The sequence below is a fragment of the Alosa pseudoharengus genome, unplaced genomic scaffold (genome assembly GCF_046254945.1).
Source record: "Alosa pseudoharengus isolate Yale_2024_CS ecotype anadromous, Long Island Sound unplaced genomic scaffold, YU_APseudo_1.1 YU_APseudo_1.1_scf_7, whole genome shotgun sequence".
Classification (NCBI taxonomy): domain Eukaryota; kingdom Metazoa; phylum Chordata; class Actinopteri; order Clupeiformes; family Clupeidae; genus Alosa; species Alosa pseudoharengus.
The window spans coordinates 26,018,037-26,039,921 of record NW_027468859.1 but is presented as its reverse complement, the minus strand read 5'-3'; positions in this window follow the sequence as shown (position 1 = coordinate 26,039,921).

Below are 21,885 nucleotides of genomic sequence, written 5' to 3'. Positions count from 1 at the left end.
TCCTCCTGCTCTCTCCCTTCTTCATCCCTCTCTCTCTTCCTCTAACTACCTTCCTCTAACTTCCTCTTCCCCTGATCCACTCCTTTGACCTCAAACTGGTTCAAAGCCCACCGACACACAAAGCTGGCAAAGAGCTTGACTTGATCTTCACTCGGAACTGCAGCACAGACACCCTCACGGTGACGCCTCTCCATCTTTCTGACCACTTCTTCATCCAGTTCAACGTCAGCCTGACAGAACAGCCTCCGGCTCCTCAGCCGATGGTCACGTTCCGCCGCAACATCCGGAACCTGTCTCCAACGCACTTTTCCTCTGTGGTTGCCTCCGGTCTACCTCCACTCAACACCTTCTCCTATCTGGAGGTTAATGAGGCCACAGACTCGCTCTGCTCCACACTGAGCTCGTGTCTAGACAAGCTGTGCCCTCTTACCACAAGGCCAGCTCGATCCAAACACTCTCATCCATGGCTAAATGATACCCTCCGATCGCAGCGCACCAAACTCAGAGCCGCGGAGAGGAAATGGCACAAATCCAAACTAACTGATGACCTCAAAAACTACCAGACACTCCTGACCTCCTTCTCAGCCAGCATCACTGCTGCTAAGACGGCTTTCTACAATGACAAAATCAACAGCGCTACAGACACTCGAAAACTTTTTTCAACCTTCAAATCGCTACTCAACCCTCAGATGCCTCCTCCTCCATCCAGCCTTACTGCAGATACCCTCGCCTCATTTTTTACAAACAAAGTGGCGGCAATCAGCAGTCAATTCTCTACATGCCCACTCAACGCATCTGACTCAGATACCGCACTCCTACAACCTCTAGGGACTGCTAGATCATCTTTTTCAGCATTCACGCCTCTCTCCGAGAATGAAGTATCTAGACTCCTGACATGCAGCCGTCCTACCACATGCTCGCGGGACCCTATACCTACGAGCCTACTTCAGTCCATCAGCCCGACCATCGCACCAGCTATCACACACGTGATCAATGCCTCGCTAACCTCCGGCACATTTCAAACAGCGTTCAAAATGGCCCGGGTAACACCGTTACTTAAGAAAGCTTCTCTCAACCCTGCTCAAGTCGAGAACTACCGCCCTGTCTCACTCCTGCCTTTCCTATCCAAAGGCATTGAACGAGCAGTCTCCAAACAGGTCTCTGACTTCCTTTCACAGAACAACCTTCTGGATCCAAATCAGTCTGGGTTCAAAAGCGGCCTCTCTACCGAAACGGCTCTGCTGTCTGTAACAGAAGCCTTAAAAGAAGCCAGGGCGACCGCTCGGTCATCAGTACTCATTCTGCTTGACTTATTGGCTGCCTTTGACACGGTTAATCACCGCATCCTTCTCTCTATACTCGCTAACATGGGAATCTCCGGTTCTGCTCTCTCCTGGTTTGAATCCTACCTCACAGGACGCTCGTTTAACGTATCATGGCTTGGTCAGCTATCTGCACCTCACCATCTCACCACAGGGGTCCCCCAGGGCTCAGTACTGGGCCCCCTTCTCTTTGCTATCTACACCACCTCCTTGGACAGATTATCCGTTCGCATGGCTTCTCATACCACTGCTATGCAGACGACACACAGCTCTATCTGTCCTTTCCACCTGATGACCCCTTGGTTTCAGCACGGATCTCAGATTGCCTCTCAGACATAGCTACATGGATGAAGGCACACCACCTCCAGCTGAACCTCTCAAAGACTGAACTGCTGGTCCTCCCAGCTAAACCTACCATACACCACGACATCAACATCAAATTTGACTCCCTGTCTGTTTCACCTACCAGGACTGCAAGAAATCTAGGAGTTGTTCTCGACAACCAACTAAACTTCTCAGATCATGTTGCCTCAGTCGCCCGGTCATGCCGTTTCGCACTCTACAATATACGGAAAATCAGGACTTACTTAACTCAAGATGCCACCCAACTCCTGGTTCAGGCGATAGTCCTCTCACGACTCGACTACTGCAACGCCCTCCTGACAGGTCTCCCAGCCTGCGCAGTGAAACCACTTCAGATGATCCAGAACGTGGCGGTGCGCCTGGTCTACAACCAACCCAAGAGGGCACATGTTACCCCGCTACTCATCCAGCTACATTGGCTACCTATGGCGGCCCGCATCAAATTCAAGGCTCTAACGCTTGCCTACAAAGTAGTCTCCGGTTCTGCTCCCACCTACTTGAATGCCCTCATACAGACATACGCTACCTCCAGACCGCTGCGCTCCTCAGACGAACGACGTCTAGCTCTACCTCCGGTACGCTCAGGCCAATCCAAACTTTTCTCATCTGTTGTTCCTCGTTGGTGGAACACACTGCCAGTTCCTACAAGGGCAGGGACATCCCTCTCCATTTTCAAAAAACTCCTGAAGACCCAGCTCCCAACATCTCCTCTCATAGCAACACTTACAACAAGTCTTGCTGATCCTAGCACTCACCAGCCGTCTTAAACTGACACGTAACTGTTAAAAACAGCACTCACTGATGCACTTATTCTTACTGTACTCTAATGTTTTTAAATTGTCCTAATATTGTTGAGAATTGCTCTAAAACTTAAACTGTTTACCATGTTGTTAGTCGCTTTGGCTAAAAATGTGTCAGCCAAATGTAATGTAATGTAATGTAACTACTTTCTTTGTCTCTCTTTCATCCATCTTTACCTGTCTCTCTTTCACTCCTTCTCTCTCTCTTTCTCTCTCTCTTTATCACTGTCTCCCATCACCATCCCTCTCTCTCCCTATTCCAACTAACCCCTCTACCCATCCCTCTCTCTCTCTCTATCTCTCGCTCTCTCTAACGCTCGCTCTAGCTGCCTAGTTTATCCCCTTCTCACTCGCTCCCTCTCTCTCTCTCTTCCTCTCTCTCTCTCCCCCTCTCTCTCTTTCACCCTGCTTGATCCCCCTCTCTCTTTCTCATTTCCCTCGTTCTCCTGGCCTAATCCAGGGCTCTCACATTGAACACCACTCCCATGTCTGAGAGCTGACTGCAGCTTTAGCCCAGAGTGGGACTACTGTTGACGGGCTGTGGTGTGTGTGTGTGTGTATGTGTGTGTCTGTGTGTGTCTGTATGTCTGCATACATGGGCTGAAGTGAGATTGCTGTTGAAGGTCTGTGTGTATGTGTGTGACTGCAGCTATGGGCTAAAGCAGGATTGCTGATGAAGGATAATGTGTGTGTGTGTGTGTGTGGTGTGTGTGTGTGTGTGTGTGTGTTTATGTGTGTCTATCTGTGTGTGATTGTAGTGTGTCTTGTGTATGTGTGGTGTGTGTGTGTGGTGTGAGGAGTATGTGTGTGTGTGGTGTGAGGAGTGTGTGTGTGTGTGTGTGTGGTCCAGGCTTCATGCTGTATCACTTCTCCAAAACACACTGCAGGACTTTGAACTACACAAGACACTGCCCTCAGCTTCAAAGACGAGGGCAGAATTCCCATCAAACTAACTGAGATATGAACAAATCAAAAAACGATGCAATTGGTAGGACATCTCTGCCTCCTCGTCCTCTCTCTCTCTCTCTCTCTCTCTCTCTCCCTCTCTCATTTCAACTCTCTTTTTCCCCTTCCTCTGCTCTCTATTTCTTCACTCACCCTTTCTTTCCCTCTTTCCCTTCGATCTCTCTTTCTTTCCCTCACCTTACTCTCTATCACCTTTCTCTTTTCTTATCTTTTGCTCGCTCTCTCTCTCTCTCTCTCTCTCTCTCTCTCTCCACGAGTCGGAATCAATTCTCTGTGCGTGTTGGGAGCAGTTGGTTAGACCCTTCCCTTAGGCCAACTCTGATAATTAGAATGAAGAGAATGAGAGAGAGAAAGGGAGAGAGAGAGAGAGAGAGAGAGAGAGAGAGGTAGAGAGAGGTAGAGAGAGAGAGAGAGAGAGAGAGAGAGAGAGAGAGAGAGAGAGAGAGAGAGAGAGAGGGAGGATCTGATGAAGGCCAGATGCTGCAGACCTCTGGCAAAGCCACATAGTTCTAGCCTATGCATTTCAAACTTAAGACGTGTGTACAGTAATTATGGCTTTTATAATGACATAAATACCGTCCAATATTCAAAAGATGCACAGCACCTTAGGCAACCACTTCAATATCAGAATGCTACACTGTCGCATTAATCCTTAATTCCTTGTCAGGAGAACACCCCCACGCTATGTCATGAACTCCAAAGGCACTATTATCTTGCTGAGACAGCCATTAAAGACAGAAATGCATTTCCTTGCTTTGAACACTAGAGGACGAACCAGGCGTGAATTCCATATGGCACAACGGTAGCAAAAGCGAAACTAAATCGCTACAGTTGGCCTATGCGTGGGATCTGCTCCAAACTTTTATGGGTTTGTCCTTGGAACAAGCTACACCTTTTCCGCCAAGTTCCATGAAAATTGGGCCAGTAGTTTGTCTATAAGACTGCACACAGCCTGCAAGACAGGCAGACAAACAAAGGCACAACCACACAGAAAACATGAGCTGCTGCAGAGATAACCAGATGTACCGCAGAGCGGTACAAAATATGACCGCCGCCCAGTCCAGCACATTTTTTCCACAAAAAGAAATCACGCTGAAAGGCCTATATGATTCTAACTGTCTCACTAAATTGCATTATCCACACTCAATTCTCACTGGTATCTGCTAGACAACAAGTACCAAAACATGATTAGTTCATAGATTTCACATGTAAAATTCATTTTATACAACCCCACCTCCATCTTGCCTGTTCATAATTCTGAGAAATTCTTGATTGTTTGTGTTATGTTTATGTTATGTGTGTGTGTGTGTGTGTGTGTGTGTGTGTGTGTGTGTGTGTGTGTGTGTGTGTGTGTGTGTGTGTGTGTGTGCGTGCTTGTGTGTGTGCCTGCGTATGTGCCTGTGCATGCAAGCGTACATATGTCTACTGTGTGAGTATGTGTCATACGTATGATTACTGTGAATGTATGTGTGTGTGTGTGTATCTGTTTGTGCACATGTGTGCACATGAAATGGGTTAACATGACCCCTGGAGGCAAACATACGGAAAAAAATGGTCATCCTAGGCCCTACAAAAAGAAATCATGCTGAAAGGCCTATATGATTCTAACTGTCTCACTAAATTGCATTATCCACACTCAATTCTCACTGGTATCTGCTAGACAACAAGTACCAAAACATGATTAGTTCATAGATTTCACATGTAAAATTCATTTTATACAACCCCACCTCCATCTTGCCTGTTCATAATTCTGAGAAATTCTTGATTGTTTGTGTTATGTTTATGTTATGTGTGTGTGTGTGTGTGTGTGTGTGTGTGTGTGTGTGTGTGTGTGTGTGTGTGTGTGTGTGTGTGTGTGTGTGCGTGCTTGTGTGTGTGCCTGCGTATGTGCCTGTGCATGCAAGCGTACATATGTCTACTGTGTGAGTATGTGTCATACGTATGATTACTGTGAATGTATGTGTGTGTGTGTGTATCTGTTTGTGCACATGTGTGCACATGAAATGGGTTAACATGACCCCTGGAGGCAAACATACGGAAAAAAATGGTCCCTACAGTTCTCAAGATATTCACAGAGAACTGTGTCTGCCCTACCCTCCTTTCGGGGGGTCCAGTCCAGCGGGGGGGCTACAGATCAAAACGAAAAATGACGGTTCCATGCTATCCATGTGGGGGTACATGCCCACCAAGTTTTGTGTACCCCGGTCTTTCTGTGTCCCGGGAATCCTTGTTGGTGTACGTCACTAAATGTACACATAAATTATTTAATTGTAAGGCCCCCCATGAACGAAAGTACACAAAACTTGGCATGCATTCAGAGGGTTTCATAATGATCCTACACTTTTAATTTCGTGCAGTTTTGACCTTGTCAGCCAGAGATATTGTGATGAAAACACCTAATTTTTTGCTTTTTCATTTTTAACTAGGTGCCGCTATACATGAAATCCTACACTTCCAATTTCGTGCAGTTTTGACTATGTCAGATACCTTCAATTACAACACCTAATTTGTACTTTTTTGTGTTTAACTAGGTGGCGCTATACATGAAATGAGTGGTTATGGAATGGGTTGACATGGCCCCTTGAGATCAACATACAAAAAAAAGGTCCTCCTAAACCCTACGGTTTTCGAGATATTCACAGAAAACTGTGTCTGCCCTACCCTCCTTTCGGGGGGTCCAGTCCAGCGGGGGGGCTACAGATCAAAACGAAAAACGATGGTTCCATGCTATCCATGTGGGGTTACATGCCCACCAAGTTTCGCGTACCCCGGTCTTTCAGTGTCCCGGGAATCATTGACGGAAATTTGGGCATGCAAAAAAAAAAAAAAAGAATTCTGACTAAACCTATATGACCGCCACTTCGCTGCGCGGCGGTCATAATAAATAACTGCATTCTCCTCTTGCTGTCTCATACAAGCCAAGCAGGAGGGTGTGTGTTAAGATGGAGAGGAGATTGTATCTGCTCTGCTGGATGGTACACTGACACAGAGACAGACTTACACACTTACACACACACACACACACACACACATACACACACACACACACACATACACACACACACACACACACACACACACACACACATGCACACACACACACTTTCACACACAGACACACACACACACACACACACACACACGCACATACACACACACACACATGCACACATACAGAGCGACACACACACACACATACAGTACACACAAACACACACACAGAGCGACACAAAGACAGACTACGGAATACACAGATGAGAACACACAAATACACATGCACATTTGGAAACACACAAAGATGCAAACACACATGCACACAACATCACACACACGCACACACACACACACACACACACACACACACACACACACACCACACACACACACACACACACAGTTGTCTTGCACATGCTGACTGACATTTGTAATTACAGTAAGAGTAGCATTCTCATGCTAAATTGGAAGATACTGCCTCCACTAACATATGCATAATGTGCACAGATACAGACACACACATGTGTGCACACACACACACACTCCTTCTCTCTCTCTCTCTCACACACACAAACACACACACACACACACGTCGGAGGCTTCAGGGCGCTCCCCTCTGCACCATGCTGATTGGGCTTTGCTGAAGTGGAAAATTAAACAAAGGGAGAAGAAGGAAGTAAGTAAGTAAGGAGCGAACGAAAGAAACCAAACGAGAGAGAGAGAGAGAGATGAGGAGAGGAAGAGAGAGAGAGATGAGGAGAGGAAGAGAGAGAGAGAGAGAGATGAGGAGAGGAAGAGCGAGAGAGAGAGAGAGAGAGATGAGCGAACGAAAGAAACCAAACCAGCAAAAGAGGACGACAGAGAGAAGACGTGTCATGTAACAGAAAAGAAAAGAAATAAAAAAGCATTTGAACATTCTCCCTCTCTGGGAGGGAGGGAGGGAGGGAATCTAATTCTCATTTGGTGTACTTGATGCTTTGAAACTTTCATTATGCTTTCTGTCAGCGGGTGTGTCACTACGACTTAGTTACACACTCTCCCCAATGTGTTAGGAGAGAGAGGAAGCAAATAGGGGTCAGAGAGTCTCCCTGTGTGTGTGTGTGTCTGTGTCTGTAGGTGTGTGTGTGTGTGTGTGTGTGTTTGCAATATAATCTTGTTCTCTTGCTGCCATGTTCATCACACTGTACAAAAGGAACATTTGAAAGTTCTATTCATTAATGGTATGTGATTAAGCCTCTCTCTGTTTGTATGTGTGTGTGTGTGTGTGTATCTCTGTCTGTGTATACATGTGTACATTGCATTGCATATTACAGAGCATGGACGGATTATGAACTTTCGGGCCCCTGGGCCCAGATGTATTACAGTAAGGCCCCCCCACTAATTGTTGCATATGTGGGAGTGGGGGGCTTGGAGTCCTCCCCCAGAAAATGTGTAATTTGTTTGATGTGATTTCCTGTATTCTGGTGCATTAATCCATCCCTGTTACAGAGGACGAAATGCAAGACATGAAAGTCCCTTCACTGGACACGCACACACACACACACCCATAGACATACACACGCAGACACGTACACAAGCACATACGGCCCCCATTTCATTTAACACACCTAGAAGCCCTGTTGTGTGTGTGTGTGTGTGTGTGTGCATGTGCGCCCACACGTGTGTGTCTATATATCTGTGTTTGAGTGAGACCAGCAGGAAATGAGCAAAGACAAGATATTGCTTCACCACTGAGAGGACAAACACCTCTCCCTCTCTGTATCCCCCTCTCCATCTCTGTTACGTGACCATAAATCATAAAGAATGGTTCAACATAACAAAAGGAAAGCCATAGAGTCGGCGTAGTGAAAAATTAACAAATTTATTAAAGTAATGCTCCCAGACAGACGAAATAACGTGGCGGCGAAAATAATACAAAATGTAAAAGAAAACCCTTGGACTTACTAACTTAGATGGAATTAACTTGATCTGCTCGCGTTGTAAAACAAAATACAGAAAAGTTTGTGAGTCTTCCGGTGTCTTCCTTCCCTACTCTAACTAAACCTAAAATACAAAAAGTGTAAACCCGTCACCAAGCCACCGCCAACGCAAGTACCATAAACTATAATATAAATTAAACAAACTAAGCCATGTCATTAACTATACCGATAAGTGTCAAAACAAATAACAAGATGCCGACGGTCTCGACAATGCGCCCCAGCAATGAGGAAGTGCGGCGAGGGGATGGGAGAGCCGACAGGATGGATTGGAGGCGGCTTAAATAGCAGGAGGTCCAGCCCCCTGAATCAGCACACGCAGCTACCTGCAGAGATAGAACACAACACAAACACCGTTCCACTCCCCCTACAGGTGGAACAATGTAACAATCTCTCTATTCCTCTATGCCCAACCCCCCCCCCCCCAGTAATTTGTCTTACTGTGTGTGTGTGTGAGTGAGCATGAGCATGTGTGTGAGTGAGTGTGTCTGTGTGTTTGTGTATGTATGTGTGGTGTGGGGGTGTCTGTGTACGTGTTTGTGTGTGTGTGTGTGTGTGTGTGTATGTATGTGTGTGTGTGTGTGTGTGTGTGTTTGTGTTCAGAGAGAGTGTTACATAATACCCTGGCCTCTGATTTCTGTTCTGTCACTTCCTGGCAGGTGGACTTGGGTGCGAGTTCATAAGGAACAGGAGTATCAGTCAGATGTGTTTCCTTTCTCCTTCAGATTACAGTGTCTGTTCTCCTTCATCAGATTACAGTGTCTGTTCTCCTTCATCAGATTACAGTGTCTGTTGTCCTTCAGATCACAGTGTCTGTTGTCCTTCATCAGATTACAGTGTCTGTTCTCCTTCATCAGATTACAGTGTCTGTTCTCCTTCAGATTACAGTGTCTGTTCTCCTTCATCAGATTACAGTGTCTGTTCTCCTTTATCAGATTACAGTGTCTGTTCTCCTTCATCAGATTACAGTGTCTGTTCTCCTTCAGATTACAGTGTCTGTTCTCCTTTATCAGATTGCAGTGTCTGTTCTCCTTTATCAGATTACAGTGTCTGTTCTCCTTCATCAGATTACAGTGTCTGTTCTCCTTCATCAGATCACAGTGTCTGTTGTCCTTCATCAGATTACAGTGTCTGTTCTCCTTCATCAGATTACAGTGTCTGTTCTCAGATTACAGTGTCTGTTCTCCTTCATCAGATTACAGTGTCAGTTCTCCTTCATCAGATTACAGTGTCTGTTCTCAGATTACAGTGTCTTTTCTCCTTAATCAGATTACAGTGTCTGTCGTCCTTCATCATATTACAGAGTCTGTTTATGTCTGTGTATGTCTCTCTCTTCTTTCTCTCTTTGACCCTCTCCCTCATTCCTTTATCGCTCTTTTCTTTTTCTCTCTACATATCTTAATTTCTCTCTTCTTTCTCTATTTTCACTGTCCATCTCACCCCTCTCTCTTTCTCACCCTCTATCTCTATTTTTATCTCTCACTCTCTCTCATCTTCTGTCTGTCGCTCTGACTTGAGCCTATAAAACAGACAGGGGGAGATGATGATGGCTTTGTGTAATGATCTGTGCATGGGAAATTGAGAAAGGAGAGCGAGACAGTGTGTGTGTGTGTGTGTGTGTGCGAGCCAGTCTGAATGGGACAGAAAGTGTATGGTCTCTGTGTGCATGTGTGTGCATTTGTGTAGGCGGGTGGATGATGATTGTTGTGTGTGCATGCAGATTTGTGTGTGTGTGTGTGTGTGTAATGGTGCATCTCTTTAATTTTTCTTTATGGACCAGAGTGAAGTCCTGAAGTCCACAGGGTCCTACAGTGCTGCTGGATATTCTGGGTATATGGACGACTAAGTCTGCTAATGGGGATAAAGCCCAGCATGATCTGTTTGTCTGTGCATGTGTGTGTGTGTGCGAGTAAACATGTGCATGTACATATGGATGTGCATGTGTGTGTGTGTGTGTGTGTGTGCAAGTGATTGTACACACACAGGGCACTGACCGTGAGTAGCTATGAGTTTGTTCTCTTCCATTTCTCATCACAGCATGTAGGTGTGTGCACATGTGTGTGTGTGTGTGTGTGTGTGTGTGTGTGTAGCCGTGATGTAGCTCTGACTGTGAGACTACTGCCGCAAACCTACAATTACACATATTTTGTCATGCCTTCCTGTGTGTGTGTGTGTGTGTGTGTGTGTGTGTGTGAGAGAGAGTGTTCTGTATTACTTTGGCAATGGTGAGATAACATCTGTGTTTCATTTCATTTTTTCTTGCTACCCTGCTAGTATTTTATTCCCTTGAAGAATATGGATAGTACAGTAAAGTAATATGAATGAAAGAAGTGAAATCAAATGCAGGCCTTAAACATATCAGAAGCGTTTGGACCTTTTGAAATCCATATTTGGATATATTCCACTAACCCCCTATCTAAGAGAGATGTGATGTGTCCAGGGGGTTCTTCAGTACTAAGACTATTTGATCACTGCTTTGAAATTTACATTATCTGCTTTCAAATCCTGTGCTTAAATTGCCGTAAACACAATTGGTACTTAAGTCAGATTACAAGACTGACTAAATTAGCCAATACGAAAATGGTAATCAGTGATACAAATGAGTCAGTGGTGATTTGAGTTCACCAGTGGTAGCAGTGGTAGCGTATAAACACTTGGGATATACAGTACTGTATTGTGCCTATACATTTGAATTGAGTAAGGCTGTATTAGTGTAGAGTAAAGCAGGGTATAGGGGGTGTAGGGGGGTGTATAGGGTAGATTGTGTAGATTGTGAGGAGGACATGCAAACGGCACCTCCGTCAAAAATTAGATAACGATGGTGAATGCTCTCCACACATAGTATAGGTTAATAAAATAAATTTGCTTCAAAACCCACTAAATACCACTCTCTTCCTGGTCTAGAAAAGTGGTCAGACGGACTTAGAAGGTTTTGCATCTGAACTCTTTATATGCAGTACAGTAGATTGCTACTGACTGCTATTCAACTGCTGCAGTTACACCAGAATTAACAAGCTTTTATGTTGTTTTTTTTCCTGTTAGCTTTATCACAACACCCATTTCATGTGAGAAAATTCAGCATGCAGGTTAGTGACTCGCCTCTCATTAGAAAATATAGCATGGTCGTTGCTTTCAATTTCAGGCAAGTTTGTCAAATTGTACCCACCAATATTTTTAGGGGAGTACAGAGTGGTTGTCACGGAAACACAAGCCACAGGTTTTGTAGCAGGCCAACTTGGTATTGAATTTAAATGTGAATATCTTTATTGCCATTGTACACGTAAAACAGAATTGGAAAGTGCATACCCTTTATCTGTGCCTCTAAAAGGTATGCTGGCATTCTCATTCCATTCGTAAAATCAAGTCTTAGCAGCATTTAAGGTAATTATGGCTCTGTGGTAGAAACTGTTGAGAGTAGAAACTATATTGAAGAGAGAGGTCAGCAGCCCCACCTGGTCTTGAATGGGTGGGGTTGGTCTAACAAACCTGCTCCCTCACTGTAACAGCAAAGAGCTATAGGCTTCAGGCTTGTCCATAAGAGCTAAGAGCTAAGACCTATAGGCTTCAGGCTTGTCCATAAGAGCTAAGAGCTAAGACCTACAGTATAGGCTTCAGGCTTGTCCATAAGAGCAAAGAGCTATAGGCTTCAGGCTTGTCCATAAGAGCTAAGAGCTAAGACCTACAGTATAGGCTTCAGGCTTGTCCATAAGAGCTAACTGTACGTACACACCGCCGCCGACTTAAGCTTCCAAAGATTTAGGAAGTCATTCATTTTCAATTGAAGTCGGCTTCTCTCAGCTGCAAGAAGCGGCAAATCCATCGGCGTCGCGTTTTGGGCATTTTGAGCGATTTGAGCGTCAAGCAGAAAGTTGGTTAACTTTATGGTAATGAGCTATGATGCGGTTCAGCGACCAATGACCAGCAACCAATCGGAATAGACGGCCTTTAAATAAAGTAGTAAGATAGAACATGATCGGACGCTTTGGAGAGCGTCCAAAGCTTCCCTGTACTTTTTTGACAAGCGTCCTTGACAGGGCGACCCAAGCTTCTTTGGAAGCTCAAGTCGGTGGCGGTGTGTACGTATAGAACCGGTCAGAACACACCATCAACCGTAATGGTGAGAGTTCTGTCCAAGCCTAGCTAGTTACCATGCTAACTTTAGTGGATATTTTTTCAATTTCATTAATTTCATTCATTTTTTCCATATTCTTTTGCTATTTCTTGCTATTTTTAATGTTTTAAACTAACAGTCCAACCAGCACATGGGACATTTAAGAGTTTGAGCGGGCCTTTACCATGTTAGGTGAACATAGCATCAGTCATGACAGATTTCTGACATGCCTGTGTCCATCTAATGTTATACAGCTGACCCTAACCATGCATGAATCATGTGTCAGGAGAGATTGTTTATTCCTGTCATTTGTCAAGTTGCTAGGATGTTGTGACATATGGCTTTTGATACACTGCTAGGATGTTGTGACATATGGCTTTTGACATGGGAGCTATGAGATGTTTAATGCTCTAATAGCTTTGGCTATAAGCAGCAGCTTATAAATGTCTTATAAACATGTTGTGACAGATGAAATGTTTTGACATTATTTATCACTGTATTTTTTGTTCAAAGAAGCACAATATTTTGGTCAATCTACCAGCAAATGTGGTGATGTGTTGTGATAGCTTTTCTTACATTTTTGTTAAAGTATAAGTATAAGTATATATACTCTTTTGATCCCGTGAGGAAAATTTGGTCTCTGCATTTATCCCAATCTGTGAATTAGTGAAACACACTGTGCACATCCTGAATAGCTAGTGGAAATGAAAGATGGTACTAAAACTAGCTCACAAAATCATACACCAAAAAGTGTCATGTCAAGTATTATCAGTCGTTCTAAAAAGGCTCCCTCTACTTTGGTCTCTACCTTAACCTCTGTAACTACATGTTCTCCCCCATCTTAGCTCCTTTTTCTCTTTCTTTCCCTCTCTCTCTCTCTCTCTCTCTCTCACTCTCTCACACACACACACACACACACGTGCATACAGTACATACACACGCACACACACACTCACGCACGCACACACACTCTGACCCATAAAACACCTTTATTGGCCTCCCAGCAGCGGTCAACCTCTTCCCCGCCTTCATCATGGGTACCTCAAGGGTGCAGGTTATTAGCCTCTGGGAAATGAGATCACCTCAAATTAAACAAACAGTTAGAAAGTGGATGAATTATTGAGCCACTCTGGACCTCAGCTTCAGTTCAACAAGCAGGGTCACAGTCATGGTTCTAAGAGTTGAGTTATATATAATTTGCCCACAAAGGCCCCCATCTGGTCCTGATGCAGAACACAAATTAGCCCAGACATGTGGTAAGGTGATTATATGGTAGAAACAAAGGTTGGGATTAGGGTTGTTGTTAGGGTTCGGGATCGTTTCAGGGTACAGTTTAGGTCAGTGCTTATTCACAGGTAGTTGACACCTGGAACAAACTGACAGTCGATTATTGCTCAAGGGTGATTAACAGACTATAGTGTCTAACATGGGGTATCTAGAGTGCATAGAATGTTACAGAGATAGAATGTAACTCTCAACCCATTTTTTATCTTTTATTTTTTTGAGGAATGAGTTTTTTGCCATTTCAGAATTTATATCGACAGGCATAATAATTTATGTCTACATTATAGCATCATTATAGAGTCTTCTGTTAGCAACATTATGTGAGAGTCACTGTGTCGTGCCCCAAACTGACGCCAGGTGGGGGAGGAAGTACTGCAGTCAGAACAGAATGAACTCGCACACCAAATACTGCCGATTTAATTACGTAGACTTGTTTCATAAGAACATGAGTGAAACCCAGTGATAAGTGTAAAACATTTTCAGTCTCAGACGCACCAGTGCAAACATTTATATAAAAATTCAAGCAGCAACATTATTATCACATACTAATCAATATGTTGGGATATTGGGACCATATTGGCAGAAAAATGTTCAGTGGAGAATCAGTTTGTCAGTTGGAGTACAAACAGCTGGCTACACAGTAAGAAACTCTGTATTGTCAAGATGGGAGAGTTATTATGCCCTAAAATGCAAAAATAAACTGAAAGACAACAGCAAGTTGTTTTATCGTCTTCCAACAGATCCTCTGAAGAAGGAATGAGTGGATTCACCTCTGGCTCATTAAGTTCAATCATTTATTCAGTGCGGCTCAAGTTATTTAGCTAACTGTTACCTCAATCATTTATGAATTAGATGGAAACCTTTAGAAGATGCATTGGGAATAATGTTATGACTCCTAGAAAAAAAAAAAACTACTCACTACCACAGCTAACACACATTTTGTTTTAGCCACAATGCTAAAAATAGTCAAGCTAATCTGCAGGGGCGTGCAGAGACCTTTGAAGGGGCAGGGGCTCAAATTTAAAAAAAGGGCACATGGAACAAAATTTTCAGAAAACGTGTTAACTTTATTTAAAACTTAATTTTGATTACAACCCAATAGAGAATACATAGGCTACATGCCTCCCGCAGCTCCTTCTCCCTCTGCTTTCGCTTCCTGTCTTTAGTGGGCATCTTTGCACTGCAGAATATAATATCATGTTTTATAGAACATAATGCATTCGAAAGCTAGAAAAGATACACACAATTTGAATGGTGTAAACTGGAACTTAAGTTTTACATTCCCTAGCCTATAAAGCTTTAATCATCTGAACTTGAGCTGGACATTTTTTTGCATTTAAATTCTAGCATTATGCTATTTCAATGATGATGGTGGGACAGGCTATTATATGGTTTAGCAATTTGCAAAGTAGTCTAATGTACTGATAAACATTTTATAATTTTTCATATTTATTCATTATGTATCAAGAAGAATGGGTGTAAATAGCAGACACACTCTTAAAATGACACATTGCTGTGTGTGCTCAGGGACGACACATTTTGTGTCAATTTCAACACTGCAATTATGTGGAGATAGGGCATAAACATTTTTTTTCTTGGGTTCCGGTTTCCGACCGACCCTGTCAATTTATGTGCGACCCAAATTTATTTTATGAGCTTGGGGAAGAAATAACACTAAATAGTCTAGGCTACATTAAATAAATCCACAAATAAAAGGCGAACTATAATTACATTAATTACCCCTTGCGTTATGTATAGGGATGAGCGTATTCTCTCTGTTACAAAGTAGCCTATGCACAGCTGTTCACGAAGACGATTGTTTTCGTCACTTACCAAGGCACTCGCAATTTTGTCCAAACACCGCAACTTTTTCGCAAATTTGACCAATCATCGTAGTTTCACTGTGAAATGTCACCTATCGCAACCCTCGCGCAGAATATTGAGCCAGATGGCACACTTACTTCTGCACCTTCTGCATATGACACCAAAGACTGCCCTAAGTGTTCGTTCCTCTGCAGTTTTGATGACAATAAATAGAAGGCTAACGTTAACGATCTACTACTTGCATCTCTCAACCTGGTGTTGCTAACCTACCTAGGCTATGAAAGTAAGTTAATTAAGGCCTACTTGGTTTACTGACATTTGAGTAGGCTATGCAACCCATTGGCAAACGTTTACCTGGATATGTCCTTTTAGCTAATGTCATGTTTATGTCAAGCTTATGTTTGCTAGCTTGTGGGCTTAGTTTGAGTAGTGCTACCAAAATCATAGAAATGAATAAAATTGCAAGACATTTACCTCTTCTATGATCCAAGAATGATTTCATTCGAGTTGGGGTTTTTTTTACATTTATTTTAACTAATGACATAGAAGACATTCCCAATTGCATCCACATACTGTATGGTAATGCACTATGCAAAAAGTGATTTACACTCGTAGCCGAACACAGTGAGATGCAAGCCTTCCAATCCACTCAGAAATGTAATTAGGCTACTCTCACGTCCTTAAAGGGGCAGGCAGTCAATTAGACGTACACCACCAATGTAATGACATTAAACAGAAGTGTAGTCAAATAGTTTAAATCAATATGAAATTACTAGAAGTTACTACTACTTACTTGGATATTAGTAATTATGCAGGCCACAGACTATGAATTATTAAAAATATATGAACTTAATATGAATTACAAAATATATGAATGTATTGAAACATATGACATGATGCCATCTCTTTAGGTGACTGTCTTTTTTGGACAGTTCTACTATACTGCTTTGTGAATTACCTCAGTCAAAGCATATTCACAAATAAAGTAGGCCTACTTTGATTTTCTGTAATCCTTACTGTTTACCTTTGATTATCCTTTTTAATAAGCATCAAGATTATCAGTGTGATTTTGGTCTTACTAACCTTAATTGCCCTAAATGTAAACTATTTTTGCAATTTTCACTTCCTCCCGCAATTTCTCCACAAGAAACAGCTAAAATCACCGCAACTTCCATCCAGGCATTTTAGGTCGCAACAGTCTCAAAAAACCTCGCGAAATCCTGGAGGGATTGATTTTCTACCTATCCCTTACTGCCACTGGAAAAAAAAAAAAAAAAAAAAAAAAACAATTCCCTACCGACCCATGGCCTCAACTGACAACCAACAGGAACCAAACCTTTTTTTTTTTTTATGCTTAGGCGAATTGTTGGGCTGTCTGGGTGGGTTAAAAAGTTAAAATTGGATCAGAAATAGCTGAAATTTGTCTTTAACCTTTCACCCAGCCACACAATTGCTGTGTTGAAATTGACACAAAAATGTGTTGTCCTATAATTTTGTTTATCACAGTGAACTACCACCATTAGCAAGCTGGTGTCTTGCAGATTCACGTGCTGTGCGTGTGGCCACTGAGTGAAATGACGCGTAATGTAGCCTACTGTAAACACAGAACGACGTGTGGAGTTGGGTTAGTTAAACAACTACAGTAGCCTATGTCGTCGGCTTATGACGATTTAGAAAAGGTTTGCCTACTCTGTTTTATGAACTAGGTCTACTAACCTAAGCTACAATAACATAGTAACCTAAACAGAATATGTTATGAACGTTCAGCCTTAGATTTTCGAAGCTGCCAGGTTATTGAAATGGATGGACCATGACATGGTTAAAACGGGTTTGATAGCCTACTTCATTAAACATGAAACAACTTTAAACATTTTATTCTCTATCTCTAAGCTGAATACTATTGCATGTTCAGATAGGCTACTGCCAAGTGACCTTACCGTGCTCCCAAACGTCTCCTGCAGCACTGTGCCTGCGTGCACCTTCTGAGAGTTCACTGAATGTATGACGTCACGGATTGGTGGCCGCAAGGCATTTCAATTAACACAGAAAATTGTTATTTTTGTAAATTTCTAATTTCACAAACTATTAATGAGACATTTTAGCGAATATTCACGTTTGAACTAGCGGAAGTATTACAAATTTTAAAAAGTAAAAAACGGGTCTTGTCAAAAGGGCACTTAACATCAAAGGGGCAAAAGGGCAGGTGCTAGAGCCCCTGTAGCCCCCCTTCTCTGCACGTGCCTGATTCACGTTGGAACTAGCGGAAGTATTACACATTTTAAAAAGTAAAAAACGGGTCTTGTCAAAAGGGCACTTGGACATCAAAGGGGCAAAAGGGCAGGTGCTAGAGCCCCTGTAGCCCCCCTTCTCTGCACGTGCCTGCTATCTGTTTGTCTCATTTTGAAATGAAATAGCTAATTTTCCCATTAACTGACTGAAATATATAATGAACAAACCTCAGACTCAAATGCAGATAAAGAGAGAAACTTTACTTCACAGAATCGGAGGGCAAATCCGGTCGCGTGTGTGTTGTGTTAATTCAGATTGGCCCGTTTTATAGCTCTCATTTCATTTCAAGTCTGAGATTTGCATATGAAGCAACCGTCTTACGGGTTCATGGTAGCTTTGTGGCCATACACTGAACCCTCCGTATTCCATAAAACCAAAGCTGACGGGACAGATATGGCAGCATTCACAGAATGATTGTTACAAAATGCATTTTGCTCTAATACTCACAGTTGTACATCAGGCACTAATCTTGGTTTTGTAATCAAGGGCCAATCTCAATTCTCTGTTTTACCCCTTCCCCTTCCCCTATCCCTTCATCTTACCCCTAGCCCTTGTCCCTCGAAACCGAATGGCAAGACATAGGGGTGAAAATATTCCCCTTGGAAATGAGATACCACTAGCCAACCATAAGGGAGAGCGGGATGATTGAAACACTTGAATTAACGTAATTTACAGAGATCGTACCACACTGAAAGCTTTTTGTCACTAGCAACCTGTCTTCTGTCAAATAGGCTATTGTTGTATAAAATTATCCTATGGGTTGTAGACATCATGATGAGAGAACGAGTTTGAAACTGTAAAGCATGTATTCATATAACCTTAATCATAATCAAGTAATACACTGAAGTTATTCCTAACCATAATACTTTTATAACATTTTAAATAACAAGTTTAACTAATACTATTAACATAGCTATTTACTAAGCTATTCTACCAGAATTCCCCCTACGTGCACTCTGTATCCCTATGTCTCTGTTTGCTGCCCTGTGTCTCATTTTGTTGCACTGTGTCTTATGCTGCCTTAGCCTAGGCCTTTTGAAGAAACCAAAGTCGGCCTTGAAGCTGCAAGATAACGCGTACCCAGGGCTAGCACTACTCATAACAACCAGTAGGAGAGTGCAGGGGGGCGAACGATATTTAACCCATGCACAATGTATGACCTGTGATCACTCTATACTGTACACCCCTGAACTTTCCATAAACTTAAGGTGAAAAGTTTGTTTGGGGTAGTGTTGTGTCAGCATTTTGGAGGGGTATAAGTAAGAGAATTCTACCTTTGTTCGGGAGTGCGATCGTGCGATCCACTCAGGCTTTGCGCTATGTAGTCATTCGCGGGGTATATCAGACATGGAAATATGTAAAATGCGAGACATTCGCGCAAATAATGATGTGCTGTTAACATTCACAAAACAGTGATTTTTGAAAACTTCCTCATGAAGAACAGGACCTTCAATTTATGGTCACAAGATTGAATGCAACATAAAACAAACCATTTTAATTTTATAATCCTTATTAATGCCAACATTTCATGTCAATGAATCTCTCGGTGTGCTTGTTTTTCCGTTGTGAGCAGTGTATAGTATGTTGGGTATTTCTCTTACCCCTCGGTTTCAAGTAAGCTCCCGATCTTGCTTGGTTTTAAGGGGTATCTTCCCCTTGCCCTTATCCCTACCCCTTGATCGAAATGAGAATTGAGATAGCCCTTCATCTCACGTGCACGCGCAAAACTAAGGGGAAGGGGGAAGGGGAAGGGGTAAATAGAGAATTGAGATTGGCCCCAAATCTTGGTTTTGTAACCATTTGTTAGCCTCTTGGCTTCTATAAGCACTGAAAGAGCTGCTAGTGGGAGGTTTGGTTAAACAAGTAGTCGGCCTGTATTTTCTAGGCAACTTTACTGGAGGCCGGGAACGTCATGTGGAAACCTGATTGGCTCAAAAGGATGGGAGGAAGGTCATGGGTACTGGATAGTTATCTTTCAATTTTTGTTGAATACTGTAGGTCAATTCCATGACTTTTAAACTAAGCAGCATATTCAGAAGGTTATTCAGTGCTGAGGTAGTCTATACTGCATAGATTTTTTTCATGTCAGATGAGTTAAACTTGTATTTTTTGTGACAAAACCTCTACAGTTTAATAGATTAAAACCTGACGGAACCTGACAGAGCAAATCAAGTGGTGGGGAGGTAAATCTCATTTGAGAAAACATGAGTCAAAACCAGGCAGGTGTCTTGCGGCAGTATATCTGTTTACAAAACAAGAAAAGGACATGTAAGTGCAGAAAGACATAAACGTTTCTGACTGAAGTAGTTTGCAGTGTAAATGCACTTTAATTTGAAACATTAAAAGGTGGGACAATTCTACTCCATCCGAGCTGAAATAAACACACACACACACACACACATACACACACACACACTTTCCTAGAAGCCTTGAGACAAACCTATTTCTTCCCCTAAGACGTGTGTGTAAGATGCTGCGTCGGCAAACTTGAGAGCAAAGTCTGTGTATGAGTGTGTATGAGTGTGTGTGTGTGTGTGTGTGTGTGTGTGTGTGTGTGTGTGTGTGTGCATATTTGTGTATGTGTTCAGGAGTTATAAATTAAACCTCTAGCATGGAAATCTCGTTTAAAACCAAATTACTTTCCAACACATTTACCGCCGCAGTACACTTGCCCATGGCCACAGCAGTACACACACACACACACACACACACACACAAACACACACACACACACACACAAAGGTACCCATACTCTCACAACTCATACACATTCTTGTTATCTCTGTTAGGCTCTCACGTTATAAATCCCTGCTGTTTATGGCTTTGCACACACACACACACACACACACACACACACACACATACACACACACACCCACAAAAACACATTATTTATTTATCATGTGTGTGAGTTCATGTGTAGGAATTCAAAGGGCTTTGGCCAACGGATATTTGAGCAAGGCACCTAACCCCTCACTGCTCCCCGAGCGCCGCCGTTGTAGCAGGCAGCTCACTGCGCCGGTATTAGTGTGTGCTTCACCTCACTGTGTGTACACTGTGTGCTGTTTGTGTTTCACTAATTCACCGATTGGGTTAAATGCAGAGACCAAATTTCCCTCACGGGATCAAAAAAGTATATATACTATACTTACTTATACATTATTTACAATAGTGATGAATCAGAATCAGAGTTTCTTACAGGCTCTCATTCTTGCAGGCATATCATTCACATTTCTTTTTCCAAAACACACAGGAGAGGTGTTAAATTCCTAGTGCTATAGGTAGAGGATTTTCCACAGCGGCCAATCTACAACCATGCCTGTTTGCCTTAAAAAAAAACACAATCACCATTAAAGCAATCTTTATGGGCAAAAAAACATCACCAACAGAACAGTCTTCGAAAGCCTTTCACTGGGGTTATCAAGTTTAGTTGAATTAGGCCCTGGACACATCAGGAAGGCTCAACAGTGGTGTCTGGCACTCCAAACCCACCCCCCATGGATGGATTACTGCACGGGCCTACCAGGCCCAGGGGCCCAAGGGGTCAGGGGGCCCTGAAGCTCAAGCCTTTGCATGGAATCATTGCCACAATATTGTAACGATTTGATTGCGAACCACACAGTTGTCCAATCAAAAGGTTTATTGGCTGGGAACGAGAGCAGGGACACAGACCAAGACCAAGACACAGAACACAATGCACACAGGGCAGGTCAAGTAGACACACACACTACACATACAGGGGAGGACGCAGCCTCCCACACAAAAAGGATCACACACGAGGGAGAACTAAAAGGGAAACATGTTACAATAAGGACGCCAACATTACACTCAAAACTAAGGAGAATTAACGACATAAACCCCCCAAATGTTCGCTCTCGTATCCCAGGATGCCCTGCGCGGGAGAACGCTAACACTGTCTTTTGCGCCGACGTTACAATATCAACAAATCAGGATGT